Consider the following 23178-nt stretch of genomic DNA (forward strand, 5'->3'; position numbering starts at 1 on the left):
TTACCAACTGAAATTAGGTAAGCATCTAGTATCTTGATATTTATTGAATATATTTTTGTTTAAGATGGTTTTCCCTGAAGTCTAAGCCAGTCCTTTTATGGAATATCAATAAGGAGGGGGGAGAAATTCCATTCAATTCACATTTAAAGGTGAACCCGCCTAATCTGCACTTCCCCAAACAATATGCAAGCCAAAACACAGCCATCCTTTGAGATGCACACCTCTCCAAATTTTGCAGTGTGATTCTCCAGCCTATAATGTGTGCAAAATTGAGTCCTTTAAAGTGTGTGTCAAGATGCATATATTAATAAATATAAAGTACAAAAATGCATTTTATTGCAGTCAACCTACTATTACATAGAGTAGACCCATTGGAATGAACAGCAATGACTAACTTGGATCTAGTTACAGATAGGTAGCCGTGTTGGTCTGCCATAGTCAAAACAAAAAAATTCCTTCCAGTAGCACCTTAAAGACCAACTAAGCTAGGTCTTGGTATGAGCTTTCGTGTGCATGCACACTTCTTCAGATACACACTTCAGTTTCTTCAGTATTAACTTGGATCTGTTAACTTCAGTGGGACTACTAGGAGTAAAAATTAGTTGAATGCAATACATTATATTAGGGAAAATAGAGTTGCAGGCATGTGTTTTAGACAACACTGCATACAAAAATGCCCTGATTGCACCACTAATTTCAGCCCTGATTGCACCACTAATTTCTAGCACTAATTCAGAACCCTTTGCTTGCAAACAGTGGTGGGAAACCTGAAGTCCTCCTGATGTTGCCAAACAACAGCTCCCATCGTCCCTAACCATTTGCTATGCTGGCTAGGGTTGATGGGAAGATGGAGGCTACCAACACCTGCTTCTCCATCTCAAACATGTGGAGAAGAGACAGGTGAGGCAAAAGCTTACATATTCCCAGGTATTCATCTATGCCCTCCTAGGAAGGCTTGCCTCCCACACTTAGAGCCTGTCTGGTGTATGTCCCTAAGTCGCCTGTCCATGTGGGTACAGCACTGGTGTAATTGTAGTGACTAGGAGTGTGTAATGGCTAAGAGTGTTCAATTCTTTCCTCAGCCACAAACAAATCAAATGGTCTCGGGCAAGTGTTTTTTCACCCCTTCATCTGCAGAATGAGGATAATAATACTCTCATGTGCCTTATGAGACAGTTGTTTAGAGTACAGTAAATGTTAAAAGCATTTAGTATGATAGGTACTACTGAGTTGTTTTAAATTGTTTCCTGATCTGCGCTGTTTAGAACTGCTAAACTTTGACAGGCACAAACCTTACCGGGATTTTTTTTTGGGTCCTGTTCCATCTGAAAGGTATTTAAGGGGTTGAAGACTTTGCTTCCATGCAATTGTGTGGGTTTTTTCCTCCCCTTTCTTGGCAATGAAATCCCCTCCTCTTTGGTTAAATCACTGCATTTTTTTCCATGGGTGTGTCTTAACAAAAACTAAACACTCTAGTTTTGCTCATGGAGTCAACCCTAAGGGCTTATTATGTGGTGTAGAAATTGGTGGGTATCCCATATGTTATCCATATACTGTACCAGGGAACTTAAATGGCATTTAACAGCTAGTCCCAAATTTCACTCTCTAAATTCCATACACATCTCTAGATGTATAACAGATCTGCTCACATATTTATAGCCCATACCTATGTAAGGTTACTCAGAAGTAAATCCCTACTGAGGTCAAACCGTTTACGTCAAAGTTTCAAATATAGCCAGCATAAGACCAGATGGGACCAGCAGAAGCATTTAAAGCAGGAATGGCAGGCAATGGCTTGGGGATATTTGCAGATTTAGGCTGCAAATCTCTTAACGCCTATGTACATACATGGGACTGACTCATTGAATTCCATGGGGCTTACGTGTGAGCCTCTTTGGCTTGCCGATTGAAAGGTCGACAGTTTGAATCCCTGTGATGGGGTGAGCTCCCATTGCTCTGTCCCAGCTCCTGCCAACCTAGCAGTTTGAAAGCACACCAGTGCAAGTAGATAAATAGGTACAGCTGTGGTGGGAAGGTAAATGGTGTTTCTGTGCACTCTGGTTTCCATCATAATGTTCCATTGCGCCAGAAGCAGTTTAGTCATGCTGGCCACATGATCCAGAAAGCTGTCTGTGGACAAACACTGGCTCTCTTGGCCTGAAAGCAAGATGAGCGCCATACCCCATAGTCGCCACTGACTGGACTTAACTGTCCAGGGGTCCTTTATCTTTACCTAGGAATTGCTGTGATCCTTTGTACACTTATTGGGAATAGAGATGGAAAAGCAGAGCTTTCTGTTTCTCATTTCACCAACCTTAAATTCAATTCGCAACATTTCTGCAGCAGTTTGAGATTTATTTATTTATTTAAATCCTCATGAAAATTCTTCAGCATTTTAGTGTAATCGTCTCCTAATAAATTCATTTTTGTATGCAGGTTTGATTAATGTACATATTTTTGGAACTTGATTTCCCCTAACATAACACATTTTTGTATGTTATTCTCTTTTCTTTCTTTTTGGTGTGTTATTTTCTCTAAGATCACATTTATGCATACTTTCCCCCTAATATATGCATTTCAGTAAACAACTGTGGGTTGCAGAGCAGCTTCGGAACATTTTGGAAAATTGCAAATTTCAAAGGATAGCTGTACTTTGGTTCACATATTGTTCCTGAAAGTGTAAATTTGTAAGATTCATAAGATCCCTAATTGGGACTAGGGATGGGGGACAAATTCAAGTAAGCTTTCAGTTAAAGGTGAACTTCCCTAATTTTCACTTACATAATTCAATATATGTAATGAAACACACACATCTTCGGAATTGTCACTTTTCTGAATTTTGTAGTGTAGTTCTCTAATCAAGTAATATATGCAAAATGCATACATAATAGTAATGTGTGCATAAAAATGCATATATTTGTGACACTAAAATACAAACAGGCATTATACAACATGTATATTAGGTAAAATTGCATTAAAATGTAAACAGTAGGAGAAATCTGCTTGAAAGTGCTGGTGTGTTTTCATAAAGACTTTTTTAATGCAAACTGATTTGGTAATATGGAGAACTGAACAAAACTGTAAAAATGAGAAATGGAGAAAGCAAAATTGACAGATTTAATGATCCCTGCTTCTAAATAGGCATGCATCATTGGACTGCAGTGCTCATAAAGTCACCAGTTGGAGTAAAAATATTTTGATTACCTAAAAGGTGCCTCAGAGAACTGGGCAGTAGATTTTAATATTTTAAAAAGTCATTTTCAATATATATACTTATAAAATAATCTAAATTAGAAGTGCTATTTTAGGAGATTCATCCCTGCCTTGTGTGAGAGAAACCCTCCCCAAAGCTTATTTTTTCTGTGACCCATGCATGCATCAGCTTAAAGCAATGAGGCTCTCCTGCCCCCACTTTCAAAGTCCTTCTTCTTGTTGTCAAAATCAAATTTACACTGAGTTAATAGATTGATGCATCACTTGACTGACTAAACACATGGTTTATCCTAAAATTCCTTTAATCAGGTAACTCACAGCCCTATTGAACCAAACACAAACTTTTTAGGAATCTCTCCAGATTGGCTTTTTAAAATAGAAGGAAAGAAGCAATATTGCTATTTAAAATTCCCAGTTTAGATAGACCTTAAAAATATACTTTTACATTTTTTCATATATTTGGTAAGTTGATCAACAAAGGGTATTTAACAACAAAATACATACAAAGTTGGTAAATGGAGACTTTCTACTGAAAACAAAGAGTAGATTTTTTTTTTTATGTTACAAAACAGGCGTGCCAAGGGAGAGACTGGCGCAGATGAGTCTGGGGACAGACAGTTTGCTGTGGTTGCCATCCTAACCAAAACACCACAGGAAACCACTAAGTCTAAACAAGAGATTGACATTCTGCCAGACCTTCTCTGCTTCCCAAAATGGCAGGGAGCCAAACTTTGGAGGGCCTGATGTTCCCTGATGTGTTAGGAGCAGCTTCCTGGGGCATTTCCTCTCCAGCCTTGTCCTTTCAACCCTAAAAGCAGGGATAGGGAATATTTTGCAGCCAAAGGGCCACATACCTGTTTGGGAAACCTGAGAGCAAGCGGTGGCTGGAATCAAGAGCAAAAGCAGGCACAGCAATGAATGTGAACATAACTTTTATACAGTGAGATTGGTTCTAGGCACCCACCCATCCAGGCAAGCATTCCATCACTTAAGGAAGCTGCAAAGCAGTGCAATGGGAAGGTGTGTGTGAACTGGTAAGAATCCCAAGGGCCGGGCAGAGAGGCCTAGATGGCCACATTTAAGCCCCAGACCCAACGTTCCTCACTCCCACCTAAAAGGTTTGGATCCACAGGGGTCAGCTAACTTTTTCAGCAGGGGCCAGTCCACTGTCCCTCAGACCTTGTGGGGGAATGGACTATTTTTTTTGGGGGGGGTGAACGAATTCCTGTGCCCCACAAATAACCCAGAGATGCATTTTAAATAAAAGGACACATTCTACTCATGTAAAAACACGCTGATTCCCAGACCGTCCACGGGCCAGATTTAGAAGGCGATTGGGCTGGATCCAGCCCCCGGACCTTAGATTACCTACCCATGGTTTGGAAGGAAGACTCGCTAAAACTGTAGAGTCCTCTTCATTATGGTGGCCAGTTATATATTGCCAAAAGGAGGAACTGTTTCACGAAAACAGATGACAAAAGAGGAAAACAGATACTTGCATATGATAATTTGTTTATATTGTTTTAGCTTCAGAAACAATTACCTTTGAGTATAAATCTAATACATCTCACCATTGTAGAGATATATTTGCGTAGATCAACAAAGCAAAGAGTGTCGGTCTTCAACGCGGGGTTCTGCAACCAAAATATGTATATTAAGGGAAAGTGCCCACAAAAATGCACATATCAGTAAAAGTAACATTATGTTAGGCAAAATTGCTTGCAAACATGCATATATTAGGCAAAAGTAGGTGAAATATGTATGAAAATGCATGTGAATTTTTGTGCAGACTTCAAAACAAATCCACAAACTGATTTAAAAATGAGATGAACTGAATTTATGACTGAATTGAATTAAAACTAAGAAGTTGAATATTACTTATTTGTCCATCTCTACAGCAGGGTGGGAAAGAAAAGCTGACCTGGCAAACTTTGTGCCTGCTCACTCTGCTGTCCAGTTGCTAATTGCTGATGGACAATTTCGAAGCCCTTAATGTTCCCTTCATTGTTTTTTTATGTTTAAATTGGTTTGGGGCTAGACAGTCTTTCAAATGGTCCTGACCGAGCAGTATAGTGTTGTTCAGGAAACATTTAAACCTTGTTCTGGAATGCCCACTGCCCCTGCTTTCATAGATCACATTAGAAGTTTTGAATCTTTCATACTAGATGGTATTCAGTGTGTACACACAGCTTTGACTAACATGCCCTAGTGGATGCTCTTGTCTCCCCACCCCAGCTAAGGGTAAGCTAACTCACACATTGCTAAAACTTAGGAAATCATCTGAAAAAATTATCTGGATAAATTTGCATATGCCAAATTGATTGGATAGGTGCAGATTTAGAAAGTAATTGGTTGTTGTTGTTGTTTTTTAAAAAATACAATACTGTAGTGGAAAAGAGTGTGATGAGGCGAGTTGCCTGTGCCTGTTCAATCTGCTGTCCAGCTGCTGCTAACTGTGGGTGGGCACCTTCAAGCCCCCTCCTACTCTGCCTTTCTTAGGTGTCCTTATTCTAGGGCTGGTCAGCCAGATGGGCAGTGTATAAATAAATCATTATCATCATCATTATCATCTTTATTATTTCCCCCCTTGCTGGACCCCCTCCTCTTTGTCACCACTGCCTGTTCATTCCTGCTCTCCCAATCACATCACTGTTTTCCCATCTCCTTGCTTTTGAGGTTCCTTGTGTGTCTATCAGTAGGCAGAGTGAAGCATCCACCTCAGTTGGCTGATTTTTGCCTTAATAATTGGACCGGTATGGAGATTCTCGACTGGTGGGGGAGGGAGGCACCATTTGATGCTCTGTCTCAGGCAGCAAAAGGACTTGGGCTGGTCATCCTTGCATGGAAATCCTTGCTGGTCATCCTTGCATCCTTGCTTGGAAAGGGCAAGTGAACAGACGGCAATAGCATGAAGGAGAAAGAGCAGGGCAGTCAGCAATATGCCCACAGCTAGGATATGGGCCTTAGCAGGTGTCCAAGACTATTGACCTCTGGTGGTCCCAGAGTGGTTTAAATAAAGAGAACAATTTAAACAAGTACAATTAAAAATAATAAAATAAAAACCACAAGAAATAACAGCAGAGAACTGCAGTCCTCGGAAATCCAAGATTATTCATTCTCTTTCTTGTTTTCTCTTTTAAAAAAAAATCTGCTCTAAAGATTACCAAGGATACAATCGTATAAGCACACTTACTTGGAATATAAAAAAACCAATAAGGCAGGTTGTGAGAGGCTTGCTGAGGGCAGACTGAGGATGGCAGGACAGTGCCCCATTCACCCTCATTGACCAATATTCACTGGCTACAGGTTCCCACCCTGACCAATGTTGAAAGGCTATAGATGTTGGAGCCTTTCAGCTTAGAAGATAAAAGACAGGCATGAGAGTATCTATTAAAATGCTGGCTGATCTGAAGGAAGCAGAGAGAGAGAAAAGAAGCTCACACCTCACCCTTTGATACTAGAATTTGGGGGCTAATGCCATGAAATTCAGGTCTGACATAAAGAAAACACTGCTCCATTTACATGCCACACACTTGACACATGGCTTTCATTACCACAGGGGCTGGAGATGGCTTCTCTAGTTTAGACTGGCGGTTTTAGATGGATCAGAGACATGCAGGGAGGAGAGCTCAGAGAGTGGCTGTTCATTCACCACGACAACTAAACAAGAGTGGGTGCCTGGCAACAGGAGAAAAATTACCTCTATCATGGCCCCCCACTTCCTTCCCCCAGAAGACATTGGTGGGAGCTGTTACCTAATAGGAAGGATGGCTCTAAGGAAGACCAAGAAATGCCACTGGAACAATTCCCATCTTCTCTGACTATCGGCCATGCTAACTAGGGCTGATGGGAGCTGTAATCCAACAACATCTAGAGGGGGACAATATGTTATTTTTGTTCCCAAAACCATACCTGAGTGTCATTTTATTATGAGAATCCTTTGTAACCTGCTTTGGGAGCCTCTCGGGGCTATAAATTAGGATAACAGTATTTTTCTCTTTTTTAGTAGGAACAGGCTCACATTGATGTAAGTTTACATGAAATGAGTGGTTAATTGGACCACTCTTTACTTTATACAAACTGTATATATAAAATACTTTTGCAGAATGCTGCTCGACCCTCAACCAGTCAACTGTGAGAATATAAATATGCCTTCTCCCCAACCAATACTATAATAAGCATAAGCTTGCAAAACAGAGAACCTATAAGTCTTCATCTTTCATTTCTTTCTGTCAAAGACTGCTTCCTTGCAACAAATATTGTTCCTCTTCCCTGGCCCCTTTCCCTCCATAAATGGTAGCGAGCCAGAATGAATCCTCCAAAAATCATAATTCGGCCTACAAACATTTATATGGACGCTTGTGGCAACATAACAGTGATCACCATGCCTCGCTTCAAGAGGACAGGAGGCGATTCAGTAGCGATCCGTCAGCTCTGGTTGATTCACCGAGGAAAAGGAGAATTACAGGGCCCACTGGAGATACGATGAGCCAAATTCCACACTCCTGCAGGAACTGTTCCATGCAATCACTGAGCATGTTAACATATCGGGCGCAAAGCTCACGGGACTGTAGCAAAAGCATATCACAACCCTCCTGCTTTGGGCTTTAAATACCATCTTCCTGTTTCAACTGGAAACCATAGCAAAACTTGTAACACAGAGGGTAGAGGGAGAAGAACAACTTTAGCAATCAAACTGTAGTAATATTATTAGTGTTGAATATAATAAGAGCCCTACCAAAGACCCATTTAATCCAGCAGTCTCTTCTCATGGTGACCAACTAGATGCCCACAAGCAGCGCCTAAGTGCAACAGCACTCTCCCTACTGGCAATTACCAGCAACCGGCATTCAAAGGCATACATAATGCAGTGGGGAAAACCACTGGAGAAGGAAGTGGAGTGCAGGGGTAGCACAGCAGTGCGATCCCGGTAGGGTGCCATTGCTGCTGCCCCCCCCCCGCCCACACTAGGCACCACGCCCCAGTAGGCTGCATGCCACGCCCCAGGACACGCGTCAGCCTCACCCCTGCCAGCTCTCCACACCCCCCCCCCCCGGTGCTAGACCATGAAGCTCCGCCATTGCGGAACACAGCATATGCATGATGGCTAGCAGCCTGATCTTCCATGAATTTGTCTAATCCTCTAATTCTATAGTTATCCAAGTTAGTGGTCACCATCACTTCATTTGGTGAGAGTGAATTCCATATTTTAACTATGTGCTGCCCAAAGAAGTCCCCCTTTTTGTCTGCCTTGGATCTTCCAACATTCAACCTTATTGGATGTCCCTGAGTTCTAGTAGTATGAGAGGAGGAAAAACTTATCTCTGTCCACTTTCTCAACACCATACATAATTTTATGCACTCCTATCATGTCTCTTCTTCCTCACCTTTTCTCTGAACTAAAAAGCACCAGATGCTGTAACCTTTCCTCACAGAGGAGTAGGCCTGGCATCAGTAAGTGGTTTTCTGGGGAAGGTGCAAAGAGGCTATTACCACTCCTGACATGGACTGCCTTTCCTGATGTTCTGATGGGTAGCAATATAGTTGCTCACAGTGGGGTGTGTCAGGGACCCCAGGTTTCACAGCCTCACTTATCACATGTACATGTGTGTGTGCTTCTGTATTTATTTTCATTGCCACCAATTCCCTCAGAATACTTCAAAACTTCCTGGCAGCATGGCTGGGTTTGGACAAAAGATGGACTTAACCACTAGTGACAAGAGAAACTTAAACTTGTTTAATACGGGGGGTTTTTTATACACAAGGGAAAACTTAGGGCTGGCCCACCCATGAGGTGGACTGAAGCAGCCACCTCAGGTGGCTGAATCCTGTGGGGCGGAGTCTCTATAGGAGCCCCACCAACCCCTGCTACCACTGCTGGGGTCTCTCTCTCGCTGAACCTGTCACCTAGCAACCACTGCTAGACAGGCCTCTAACATTATAAGGCCTCATGACAGTCCCAGAGGACTGTTATAAAAAGTAATAATTTCAGGAAAGATAAGCAAACTGTTGAATATTTAATTATTATTGTTATTATTACCACCATTAACATCATCGTCGTCATCATCATCATCATTCTTAAAGCCCTATATAATTTAGGACCCAGTTGCCTCTTGCTTTATTTTCATGCCTGGGCTTTAAAATATATGGGGAGGCCCTTTTTGTCATTCCACCTCTTAGTGTAGACCATGGTTTGGTGACTCAAGACAGCACATTTTGGGAGGTGTCACCCCAACTGTAGAATTCCCTCTCTAATGAGGTAAAGCTGCGACTGACATTGTGCTGTTTTCAGTGCAGCTAAGAACCAAGCCTACCTCTAGGCTTGTAGCACCTTCAGATGTTTGCAAGGTTGCCACATAGGTGGTGCGTCAAATTTATTTTACGTTGCTCCAGAGAGTAGGATCCAAACCACAAAGGGTTTGAATTATGAGAAAAAAGAATTTTCACTAAACAGTAGGAAGAATTTCCTTAGTGTCGGAGCTGTTCAGCATATGGGATATGGGGGACTCTCCTTCATTAAAGGCTTTTAAGCAAGCAGAATGTCCACCTTTCAGGGATGTTGCATATAGCAGTGGATCGCTTGCACGGAGCAGGGATTGAACCAGATGACCCTTGAGGTCATTTCCTGCTGTGAGAGTCTAACCCCTCTCCACAACCACCAAGGCTACTGAAACAAAATGAGAAACCCTGTCACTTGCCTTCCAGAAGCTCTGTCTATATCCCAAGTTCCCTAAACAATACACAATTACGTTCATGGGTGTGCAAGGATGATGAAGTAACTGACACAGCCAGGATTAGTTCTGGCCTTTTGGCCTACTACTGTTCCAGCATTTCACAGAGGAGCAAACCAGATGGGTCAGCTGTTTCTCTGTGGCCAGCAGCATGGTCAGCCAAAGAATTTTTGAAGGCTGCCTCAAGTCCTGCTGCTACATGATGCACTGCAAAGCAGACAAATGGCTCTCACTTTCAGCTTTGGTGTGTCCTGATCATTGATGGCAGACAATAAACACAACAGACAATTTGTATATTTAGAAGCCCCTGGACTGGCTATCATACGCATGTGACAAGGCTGGGATTGGGAGAGCAAAAAGAAGGAGCTCTGCACAGAGCTGGCAGAGAGCTAATTGTGGGAATGGAGGACTTATCCTTCTTAACTGTATGCTTGTTTCTGAATTTCACATACTTAGGCCCAAAGGTGAGGAAGTACCACAGCTGGGCTGGCCAGCCAAAGACCTTCAGCCTGAATTGGTTCAATACAGAATGGGGGTAAGCAAACCAAGCTATTCTTATACCCTCGCACAATTATAATACAGTTTATTCCAAGACCAAAATAGGTACCTGATGACATCCCTGGAATATGGCCTCAACCAGGGGTACCACCTTGAATAAAATATTAGAGGGGCCCAGGTAAGCCCCACCCCACCTAATCAATCACATAATGGGGCACACCCATACCATTTGAATTGCAATACCCGTCAACTTTGGGAGCCCCACATTTTATGGGAGGGTGAAGGGACCTCAGCTCCTGGGAGTTGGCTCCTATGGCCTCAATACCTCCCCCCAACCCCCCAGGAACCCCCTATTCCTGATTTCAGCACCCCAAGCAACATGGTCCTGGTAAATGTATTTTTTCCAGGGCAGCTTTGCTCAGGTGACATGTCAGATGCCCTGGGGACTACAAGTCCTGGGGCTCCTGGTATTAGGAATTCATAGCAGCGATGATGGTGTTAGGGGTGAAGGGAGGTCCCCAGCCAGTCACCCTATCATTGCTGCCATAGTGATCACCAGGCCAGGTAAATGGGAAGGGGAGGGTAATGAATTCTTTTCCAGCTCAAGCTACAGACTAAGGCAGATTGGAACTTGTGGAGCCACAATGTTCACCCTGGAATGAAGACAAGTATTACAAGCCTTTGCATTCTGAACCAGTGGGATTGTGGAGTTTGACAAGGTGGCCTCCCATAGAAACAGGCACAGATGGCCTCCCATAGAAACAAGACTCCCAGATTGAGAGACGACAATAGCTCTGTAATATTTATATCACCTGACTCCTAGTGCCCAAAGGATTTTGGGTTGTTGTCATGCAAGTTTCCCAGTTGGAATGGCAGGCGGTTTCATCCTCTGACCAGGACAGGGGCTTGATCTTCAAGGCTATTCACGCTCCACGGTGACTGGCACTTCAGGCCCTGTGCATCTGAAAACAAACCAACCAAACAATAAGCAGATGAAGTGCTTACTCCCAAGTGTTTCTGCTGCTCTTTGTGAGTATGAACAGAACATCTAGGGTGTTTCATCCCTCACTGCTAAAGTCCTTCATTCCTTGCTGTTAGAGCCCTGCAAGCAAGCAAACCAGAAAGAGTTATGGGATGGGGCTGGACAACAAGCATTTTGCATGGTTAGGGGAAGAAATATTGGGGGGGGGGGGAGAAACCAGGACTAATTTACTTCTGCAAGAAACCATGGCAAGGCAGAAATAAATGTGCCAGTTAGTGCAAAAGCAATTGGGAATCTCTTCTTGGCCCCTCTATGGGGTTTTGGAATGTGCTGCAGTTTGGGTGGCGAGAGTGGTCTGTCCCACAAGGCTTTCTCTGCGGTTAAATCCAATTATCAGATCTGGCAAAAAAGTTTCCAATGGGGCTGCTGTCTCTTTCAAGAGGGAAACTACATTAATAGGAGAAGCATGCAGACAGACCCCTGAGATGTGGCATCTTTGTGATCTGTAGTGTTAGACATTGTGCATCTCCACCAACACACTTCAACCGCCACACACATATACCCATCGCAAAACCAACAGTGTCAGGAAACTATTAACATCCAACCCATATCCCATTTTCTGAAATGCAGATTGGGTTGCCTGGAACTTAGTGTGCAGCAGTGCTGGTGGAGGGAGGGAAGGGATGAAAGCCAGTTATTAGAAGCCCCAGAACATGATTCCCCTCCTATATAAATATCAGCCAGAGAAAAGGGGAGGAAATTATGCAAATATAGTTTCCTACAACCCCCTTTGCAGGAAAGTATGCAATTGCAATTTCCCAAAAGAATGGGCAAGAAAATAAGAGCCGATGTTTTTCCTGTCTCAGAGCCTCATAAAACAAGCAGCACATTTATTTATTTTTTGGTTTCGGGAAAACAATCATATTACCCTCGGCAATAGACTTTTTTCTTCTTCAAATTTTGCTGAAAAAAAAATAAATAAAAGCAACACACAAAAATCCTGTTTACTGGCAAACACATACAACCACTCCAGTGAAAATGCTTTGGAAAGAGTTAGCATATGGAGGCCAGATAGAGCAAGAGAAAGAGGCCTAAAGATAGAAAGAGCCATGAATCTCAGCGGGTGACCCTCGGGCCTAGCTTACCTCACAGGTTGTTGTGGAATTAAAATGGAACATGAGGAATTGTGTATGAAAGAAAGGTGGGATACAAATGCAATTTTAAAAAGATCTGCTTAAAATAAGTTATTCAGGGAAGATTTTCATCCTAGGATGCTGTGTGTGTGTGTGTGTGTGTGTGTGTGTGTGTTGTGTGCCTCTGTGTGTGCATGATTCAGTGTTAAAATGTGGCATATACCTCATGTGAGCATATATGTGTGCAGAGGAGTGTGGTCCTGCACACTTTGGCCCCATTTCATTCTGACCCCACCCAACTACACTGCCATACAGTGGTGCAATATGGGCCTCTGGTTGAAAAGGTTTAGCCACCTGGTCCTAGAATTCAGGCAGCTGATGTGGAGACTTCTAATCCAGGGGCAGGGACCTTCATGCCTCATGGCTCCTCAAAATCACTGGCAATGTTGAGATCTGCTGAAGATTCAGCTCTCCTTGCTTCTCATCTGAGGAGACTTCAGATTTGAGGCCTGTGCAGGGCTGAATCTAGTCTGTACTCAGTACTGTTGACACTGACAGCAGCCCTCTAGAATAGCAGACAGGAGTCTTTTCCCAGCTCTGCGTGGAGATGCCAGAGACTGAACTAGGAACCTTTTGCATAGCTCTGCTATTGAGCTACAGCTCCTGCCCACAGACCTCTAGTTTGCCTGGAAAGGCTCCTCTCGTCCAAAGGGGGGGGGGGGGGAGGAGAGAAACTAAGGCACCAGCAGATGGAATTGATCCCACAGGGAGCTGCTCTTTTTACATACTGAGGATAATAATAGGGGAGTGAAACTGACCCCCATGCATTGAAAGAGCACATGAGAGGGCTTACAGAGCTGTAAGCACATGAGAGGGCTTACAGAGCTGTGGGGTCAGTGAGATGCTCCTTTCTTCACAGAAGGGGCAGGGGACTTGTGACCCTCCAAATGTTGTTGGACTCTGACTCTTATCAGCCCCTATCACTCCCCCTCTTATAACACCAGAAGTTGCGAACATCCAATGAAACTGAACATTGGAAGATTCCAAGCAGACAAACAAAAGTACTTTTCCCCAGGGTGCATATTTAAACTGCGGAATTTGCTCCTGCAAGAAGCAGCGATGGCCACAAACTTGGCGATGGCCTGGTTGCCTGCTAGCTCCCTCCTCAGTCTCAGTTTTGTCCTTGTAGAACTTAGCAGGGAGGAAAAGAGTGACAAAGCTAGAATTAGTTGCCTGTCATTGGCTCCTGGCTCCATTTACGGTTGGTCTCCCTGCCTTCCATGCCACTAGTCCCAAAGGGCACTAGCCATCTCTGGTTATTATAATTTGTGCACAAAACACGTGCCCCTACAACATACCTGTGCATTTTCCTTGTGTATGCATACATGCTTTTCCTACTTAGAATCAAATTCCATGGCATTTAGAAGCCTTAGCAGAGGGATAGAAAATCCTCAAAACTAGAAATTATTAATACAGAAAAGTGTTATATTTCCTTTTTTTAATTAGAAACATTAGTGAAGTGGAGAGCAGCTGTGTGGTCTGTGGGGAGTATCCTTAGTGGGTGTGTGTGTGAGAAATGGACATGTTTGATCAGGGTCTGGAGTTCCAGGGGAGCCAAGGCTACCTAATTTACTTTTAAAATTATCAGTCACTTTTTGCATCACCATAGAATGTTTGCATAACTTAAATATTTGAATACTTCAGATATCACATAAGAACATAAGAAAAGCATGCTGGATGAGGCCAGTGGCCCATCTGGTCCAGCAAACCAGTCAGATGGGCAGGGGACAAATAATAAATTATTTGTATTAATTATTACACAACTACAAATATACATAGTTTTCTGCCTGGCAATATATACTCACCAGTTTTGCACTTTATTAAACAAATTAATAATAAAAATTAATGACAATCTTAAAATGTTACATGATAAATTATGTCAAATATGATGGGTCATGCAAATCTGTTCAATATAAAACTGAGAATAGGATGCTGGGCTCAATGGGCCAGTGGCCTCATGAAGCAGGGATCTTAGACTTATACAGGTTGTGAAACACAGCTTTTCTCAGTGCAAAATTTGGCCTCGGGATACACACACACACACACACACACACACACACACACTTAGTGTATTTTTCATCTTTCTTGGAAGCCGCCCAGAGTGGCTGGGGAAACCCAGCCAGATGGGCGGGGTACAAATAATAAATTATTATTATTATTATTATTACACTGTGTGGAGAATGCAGAGTTCTAACTATTGTTAGATTATCCAATACCAATGAAATCACAGTCCAACTTTTTCAACATTAGAAATGTTGAGGATCAGCCTGACCAGTTGCTGTTGTGATCCCAAAGTCACATTATGATATATTTCTTTAAAATTCTGAGTACAGGTAGGAGAGTGCATGTTCATATAATTCCCCACCTTAAAATAACTAAAATTATACACAAAGAAAGAAATGAGGAAGAATGCTGAAAAGCCACATAGTGTGCTACTATTGCATGTTTGAATCAGACTTTAGATATATTGAAATACACCAAAGATTTTGGGATTAAAATAAAAATAAAAATCAGCTGCTTCTTCTGACAATAAAGTGGTTCCATTTGGGATTTGCATTGTGTAAATCTGTAAAGACCGGTGAAGAGGGCAATGGCTTATTGCACTAACAGCATCATTTTCATTCAGAGGCAGATGTTTTTATGAAAACAGGAGATCAATAGGTCCAAGCAATTGAGCTGACCTGCTGTACAGGAGGGCAGAATGAAAGGAGAATCTTGCTTGGGTTCAAGAAAGCAGCAGCTGTTCCGTTTCCCCTTTGAAAATCCAAGTTACATTGTGAACACAGAACCATAAAACACTGCCCATTGTTGCGTGGATGTATTCAGGAAGTTTCCACTTAGCAAAGGGGCCGCCTTCGCTCTTGGAGCAAAATGGTATGGCAGCCTTCACCAGTCTGGTTCCCTCCAGCTGGGCTGGCTGGAGCTGATGGGAGCTGTAGTCCAAAACATCTGGGTGGCACCTGACTGGTGGAGGCTGCTGTATGGTTTCAGACCTTCTTTTCTAAGCATCGTTGCTCCACTGTGATAACCTCCACATATTTTTAGACTACAACTCCCATCACCCTTGACCACTGGACAAACCAATTGAGGCTGATGGGAATTGGGGTTGCGTTTAATGTGACTTCCCTTTCCTCTCTCTTGCCTCATTTTTCCAAGCTTAAGTTCAGTTCTCCACATCTCCACATCAATTTGCATTTTTTTTTTAAAAAAAACTGCTTTTTGCATGTTCTTTTTACCAGTATATGCATTTTTATGCACACTGTACCCTGCTATATGAATTTTTGTACACACTACTTAGCTGGTGAAGTGCATTGCAAAATTCACAGATGTGGAAATTTTGAAGGGTGTCTGCATTTCAGTTTGCGTATTGTTTTGGAAAGAGTGAATTAGCTAGGCTCGTCTTTAAATGTGAACTGAATTGTATTTGTCCCCCATCCCCCCTCTTCGCAAATTGAAAAAATTGTTACTTATCATTAAACAAACAAAAACACAGTTAAATATAAATATCAACCCATTTAAAACACCAAAAGATTTTATATACAGTGGTATCTCAGGTTATAGATGCTTCAGGTTAGAGGCGCTTCAGGTTACAGACTCTGCTGACCCAGAAAGAAATAGTACCTCGGGTTAAGAAATTTGCTTCAGGATGAGAACAGAATTAATTTGCTTCAGGATGAGAACAGAAATTGCACAGTGGCAGCGTGGTGGCAGCGGGAGGCCCCATTAGCTAAAGTGGTGTCTCAGCTTAAGAACAGTTTCAGGTTAAGAACAGACCTCCAGAACACGTTAAGTTCTTAACCCGAGCTATCACTGTAATACTAAAGCAACAGGCTTGAGCATGGCCCTGGAAAAACTTATGACTCTCACTCTTTCGACACAAGGCGGGCCCTGCTGGATCAGACCAAAGGCTCATCTGGTCCAGCATCCTGTTCTCACAGTGATGAACCAGATGTCTGTGGGAAGCCTGCAATTGGGACATAAATGCAGCAATATTCTCACCACTTCCACTCTCCGCCAGCAACTGGTATTCAGAGACACACTGTTTCTGATATTGGATGAATGATCAGGTATCAAATGATGAAGATGGACATGACAGGAGTTTGTGTAGCAGATCAAGTGACAAAACAACTGATGAGAAGACATACCCTGAAGAACAATCATCATCTTTCATAGAGAGCAGTTAATAAATAGCAGGTCTTATTCACTCCAGTTGTTTCTTTGACAGTAGTCTTAAGGCAAGCTATCAGCCTATGTCTCCCCCACATCCCTGTCGTGATCAAGTGCTAGACTTGTTTACGTGGAGGAATGAATAAGGTGTTTGGGTCTGATTGATCTTCCTTGTTTCTAGGAGAGAGATTAATTTAAAGACACATGTTGAGAGAACAAAGGTGGGCTGATGTTGTATTTACTTTGAAGTGGTTGGAAGAATGTCTGCTATTCCAACAAACCTCCCCACCCCCTGGCCAGGCAGAGATGGATTCTCCACCACCACCATTATAAATAAATGGCCCCCACCCACATCAGTAGGACTGTAGAAATTCCAAGCTGTGCTTTGATTGAGGAACAGAAGTTGGTGTGGCGGCGGTAATGATGATAGTAATTGCTTGAAGTAAGATTGTTGGTTCCGAGTAACTAATTCACTGAATTAAAAAATCTCTGAATTGCACCTTAAAGTAGTTTCTCTAATTTCTGGGTTAACTGAACATGAATGAAGTTTGATTGCAGCCACTGCATTTACCATTTTATCTGACTGAAAAGTGATGCTGCTGTTTAAGCTTATAGATCATAATGGATGGAAAAATTAAACGAAACAATTGTTCGCATTACAATGCATGTGTGCTAATGCCTTCTTAAGTCTCCTTGGGTATATTTTATACTTTAGCAGAGCAGCTTGCAAAATTCTGAAAGCACACACACAAAAAAGCTGAGAACCACATTAATCAATCAATCAATCAATCAATCGGGAATTGAACTGAAACTGATTTAGTTCCTTTTTGGAGGCAGTGAAATAGATATGAAACCTTTTAAAGATAAACTTCCTATGCCTTAATAATATATTAATGTCAGGTTTTTAATTGGAAGAAGCATTTCATGATATTTCATGAAACTGCTCTCTGAATATAATTTTAAAGCACCTCAAAGTCTTGTGGCATTTGAAAGACTATTTTATTATTGCATGAGCTTTCAATGACTAGAATCCACCTCAAAATAAACTTGTTGCTACATATTCAAAGGGCCACAAGACCTTGCTGTTGTACCTGCAGCAGAACACAGCTCCTTTTAGTAGTTTTGTTGCATTTCTCCACAATTTAATAATTGCTTTTTTAAAAAATGTATTACTGCACTAGGAAGGCCCTTTGAGCATCTAGACCAGGCAAAGTTCAAACCAATGTATACTTACTATGACATCTCACTGTGGGACTTAGGCCATATCTACACTACACATTTAATGAAGTATCATGCCAGTTTAACAGTCATGGCTTCACCCAAAGAATCATGAGAGCTATAGCTTGTTAATGGTGCTGAAAGTTGTTAGGAGATCCCTATTCCCCTCACAGAGCTACAATTCCAAAGTTCCTTTGCAAGAGGGATTTATTGTTAAACCACTCAGAGAAGTGTAGCTCTGAGGGGAATAGGGGTCCCCTAGCAACTCTTAGCAGCATTAACCAACTACCATTCCCAGGATTCTTTGGGGTTTTAACTGTGTGGTGCAGATGTGGCCTGGCTTTCAGGAAAGTGTTGTAATATTTCAGCCTGAAGGAAGGAAGGAACTGGCCCAGAATTAGAACTGGCTGGCAGTGCAGCTCTTTGGTTTTAACTTTAAAAGCGACACTCTGATCTGGCAATGTAATTTCCCTTGCATCCCCAGTAAATTCTACCAGACGGGAGCGAACTATTATTTAATAAGCATACAGTAGCTGAAAGAAACAAGCTGATGATGTACTGCTGTAAAGGAGCTGCAAGGGGAGGGGGGAAGCGCCTGGGAAATTCCATGCTACTGCATTTAATAAATACTTTTAAATTAGATTTGTGCATTTCCTCAGACTAAGCGCCCAGTTTCCATATGTGGTTTCATTTGGAACTGCCACGCCAACAAGAGTCAAGTGGCCTGTTTTGTCTGATGACTTGATTCAGTTATGAGTAAGGTTGCCAGATGCCCCACTTGAAGCCACACCCTGTATTTAAGGGAACGTACCCTATTCCAGCATATCCAAGGTCGCCTGCGTGTATACTGTGACTCCACACAAACAAAGCAAAAGAATGTGGTATCTGGCATTAAGAATGAGGGAGAAAGTTGCATTCACTTCACATTCAAAGGTGGATGAAGCTAGTCTAGTTCACACTTCCTGAGACAATACGTGACCTGAAACACAGCCATCCCTCAAAATTTGCACCTCTGCATTTTGCAATCAAGTTCTCCAGCCAAATGATGTGTACAAAAATGCATATGTTAGGGGCAAGTGTGCATGAAGACATACATTAGTGAAGGCAACAAGCAATAGTGTGTTATATTAGGAAAAATTACTTGCAAAAGTATGTATATTAGGCAAAATTTCAAACCAAAATGTTCATATTACTGGAAATGAACATTAAAATGCTGAGTAATTTTCATGAAGGGTTGTTGTTTTTAAATGCAAACTGATGCAAAAATGTGGATCTGAACTTAAGATCTGAAATATGAGAAAGTGAGAGGAACTGAAGTTGATTGATTCATACATCCCTATCTGGCACAGAATTCAGCCCCCTAAGAATGAACCTTCCTTCCTTCCTACCTTCTCAAGCCATTGTTGTTATAATGCAAATATACATTTGAAAGTATATGGATCTCAAATCTTAGAAGCATGGATTTGCTGCGTAAGAGCCCCCTGATCAACAGTTTGTGAAACTACTAGAACTGGGGGGTGGGGATATTCAAATCTTCACTCAGCCACAAAGCTGCCTAGGGGACATAGGGTTACCAGTTAGTATCTTACAGCCTAATCTACATCACTGGACTGCTGTCAGGATAAAATGGATGGGGTCACAATGTACACAACCTTGAACTCCAGGGAGGAAAGATGGGATATAAGCATAATAAAATTCATAGTTGCCTTGCTGCACAATGTTAATCTGTAATCCTTCCTTTCCCCCACAATTACTGTTAAATAGCCAGAATAAATCTGAAGATATTTTGGAACAACTGAAAGGAGAATCTGAAAGAAGTTCTCAGTGGTTTCTGGGATCAAAATATTAATAAAATAATCAGATGAGTCAAAACTATGTTTCATAAATCTACTATACATTTTTGGAAGTGGTTTGTCTGTCTGTCCATCCCTCTGTTCTCTATACCTCTGGAGGTAATTAAAATTATTTAAAACCCAAGTGGGGAAAAGCTTAAAGCAGACTTCAAATTCCGAATCTCCCTGGCAAGGCGCATCCTATTGATTACATAAATAAAGAAAGCCCTGCTGGATCAAACCTAGGCCCTATCTAGTTCTGCATCCTCTTTTCCTCAGAGGCCAACCAGATGCCTTTGAGACTCCCACCGGCAGGACCTGCACACAGCAGCACTCTCCCACTCATGATGCCCCTTATTCAGGGGTATAACTGCTTCCGACACTGGATTTGAAAATAAAAATGCCACCATCAGAATGTTGTTACACATGTCTAGGGTGAAACCACACCTTGGAATGCTGTGGACAGTTCCAGTCTCCTTGCCTCAAAAGGGATATTGCAAAGGATCACAAAAGGGTGACCAAAATGATCAAAGGGTTGGAACAACTCCACCATGAGGAGAGGCTGCAGCATTTGGGGTCTTTCAGTTTAGAAAAAAGGAGAGTAAGGGGGATGTAATAGAGACATATACAGTGGTACCTCGGGTTACAGACGCTTCAGGTTACAGACTCCGCTAACCCAGAAATAGTACCTCGGGTTAAGAACTTTGCTTCAGGATGAGAACAGAAATCATGCTCTGGCAGCTCGGCGGCAGCGGGAGGCCCCATTAGCTAAAGTGGTGCTTCAGGTTAAGAACGGTTTCAGGTTAAGAATGGACCTCCAGGACGAATTAAGTTCTTAACCCGAGGTACCACTGTAATATTATCCATGGAGAAAGTGGATAGGGAGAAGTATGTGGATAAATACATATATGCCACAACAATGGCTTGACCACACTACTTTACAACTCTGACAAAATATGAGCTGTGAGCTGGCTGCCTGCAAGGGCTGCGTCTGATTACTGGAAACAGGCGTAAAACACTGGGAAATTAAAGGGTTCTTGTCGCACGCTCTTCTCTGCTTTATTTTACTTTTCTGTGCTCAGAACCTGGGCACTTGCGTCATCGTTCATCTCTGTGACTGGAAACCGGAACTTCTCACTACTATTCTCTTCTTGAGTGACTTGCAAAGTTGCTGAAACCTAGAGAAGGTGGTTGGGCTGGAGAAGCAGGAGGAAGCCGGGGGGGGGGGAGGGTCTGCATTTATGCCAAAGAGCTGTGGCTTATCTGCAAGGATCAACTCTGCAAAGAAACCACAGAGACAAATCACCATCACAACGCAGGGGAGTTAAGATTGCACCTGCTTTTCCCCAGCAGAAGTAGATGGGCTTTAATTCAGGCCTGGACTCACTGGGGACTCAGAACTAAGCCCGTGGCTGAGAGCCCCTGGAATACATTGCCTCACTATTAAGAGAAGTGTGCCTTCAAACACACGCAGAGTGCATTTTGCTCGCCTGTGCATGATCGCAGCCAAGCCAAACACACAACTAGGGTTACGTGGCAGAGCAAAGCTGGAACCCCAAAACCCAAAAGCGGTCCTGTTCTTGCCACACGCCTCAGACTCAGACACATCAAAAGCAACAAGACATTAAGTTGCCACCTCCCTTTTAAAAAAATGAAATAAAAGTAAAATCTCAAGTCAATGACATGGCATTACTCTCACTCTCGTCCAAATACATTGACAGAGTCTGCAAGAACCAGATTAGCAAATCAAGATGATATGGCAATAAAATTCTTTAAAAGTCCCAAACAATAATCACATGTAGCTTGGGGTGGATTCTCCCCACTTTTTTTATGGCGGCTGCAGTTTGTATTCTGAAAATTTGGGTGACTTCATAGGCTCTTAACCCTTTCACTTCCAAGATTATTACTATATGTTTGTTTGGTCCCCCTGCTGTATTCAAAGTCACATTCTACCTGGCTATAGTAATGGGAGGTGGGTATGATTTTCAGAACAAAATTCCTCAGTGAAAAACCACATGTAGTTCATTCTAGTTTGGCCCATGGTCTGCCTGTAACTTAGTTTTGTATCCCACCTCATCCTGAATACTCAAGGTAGGCAACAGAGCGGAAACTATCCTGGGGAACTGGCAAAGGTCAGTGGTAGAGCACCCACACTGCAATGCAGAAAGTCCAATCCCTGTAAACTCCAGGTAGGGCTGGGGAAAACTCCCTGTCTTTCATAATGTACACAAGGCACAGAATTCATGTTCACTTTAACAGAATTTCACAACTTGGATAACCTTGGTACAGTATTTTTGGATATTCATTTTAAACAAAAATATAGAGTATACACATGATTGATTCTGCTCCATTAGGCTCTATTATGTGTTAAAATATTAACATTTTAATGGTTTGTTCAGTTTGCAGCTGACTTTACTAACTTGCAGAAGAGATAAATTGGTGGCTTATGCTGAAATGGCTAAAGAGACCGGAAGAATCAGAAATCAGGAAGACCATAATTTTAATAAGGAATGGGAGGGAAATTATAATTTATCTTTTAAAAAACCATTGTAAACAGCTAAAATGTTAGTAGGACTGGAATGACACTTGTAGTCTAATGGTGAATTCTGGACATAATGGAGATGTAAAAGATTTGGATTATCATAAAAGATGCAGGAGGAAATGATTAACAATAGGACGAACAAAGGGGAGGAGTGAAGACCAGGAATCTTTGGAATCTTGGTTTTATTTTGTATGTTGATATGTGATTATAAAATTTTAATTTGAAAAACCAAATAAATAACACACACACACACACACACACACACACACACACACGTGTGTGTGTGTTAAGCTCTTGCAAGGTTCTGGACTAATCTACCAGGTCAGGTCTAGCAAAGCTTCTGGTAATACCCAATTGTTCAAGGAAAACCAAGCAGAAAGGACCTTCTAGGGCAGGCACCCCCAACCTTCGGTCCTCCAGATGTTTTGGACTACAATTCCCATCATCCCTGACCACTGGTCCTGTTAGCTAGGGATCATGGGAGTTGTAGGCCAAAACATCCAGAGGGCCGCAGGTTGGAAATGCTTGTTCTAGGGGGACAGATAAAGTAGTAAAGAGGCCAGCCACCTCAAACAGCAGGAGCCGGCCTACAGGTTAAAGAGGCTAACTTTATAGGCTTTGGTCATTGGCCCTCCCTACCTCAGATCCTGTCCCTAGAGGTATAAAAAGAACAAAAGCAAAACTCTAGACTTCATATTTCTCCATCCCTTTCAGATCAAATGTGACCATTGGTTTTGATAACTTACTAGCCTAAAGGGACATGGGGAAGGAAGGGAAGAGGAGCAGGGAGGGAGAGCTGCGT

The 23178-nt window shown here is 42.3% G+C and overlaps 1 protein-coding gene across 1 annotated transcript in view; it reads right to left on the reverse strand.

The window, feature by feature from the left end:
* RUNX3 (RUNX family transcription factor 3) overlaps positions 1-23178 on the reverse strand; it is a 224035-nt gene that overhangs the window by 133995 nt on the left and 66862 nt on the right. Inside the window, exon 6 of the mRNA XM_083751840.1 lies at positions 11255-11404. The gene's annotated coding sequence lies outside the window, so the exon portion shown is untranslated. The remainder of the gene's footprint in view (positions 1-11254; positions 11405-23178) is intronic.

This window comes from Podarcis gaigeae (genome assembly GCF_964106915.1).
Source record: "Podarcis gaigeae genome assembly, chromosome: 8".
NCBI lineage: Eukaryota > Metazoa > Chordata > Lepidosauria > Squamata > Lacertidae > Podarcis > Podarcis gaigeae.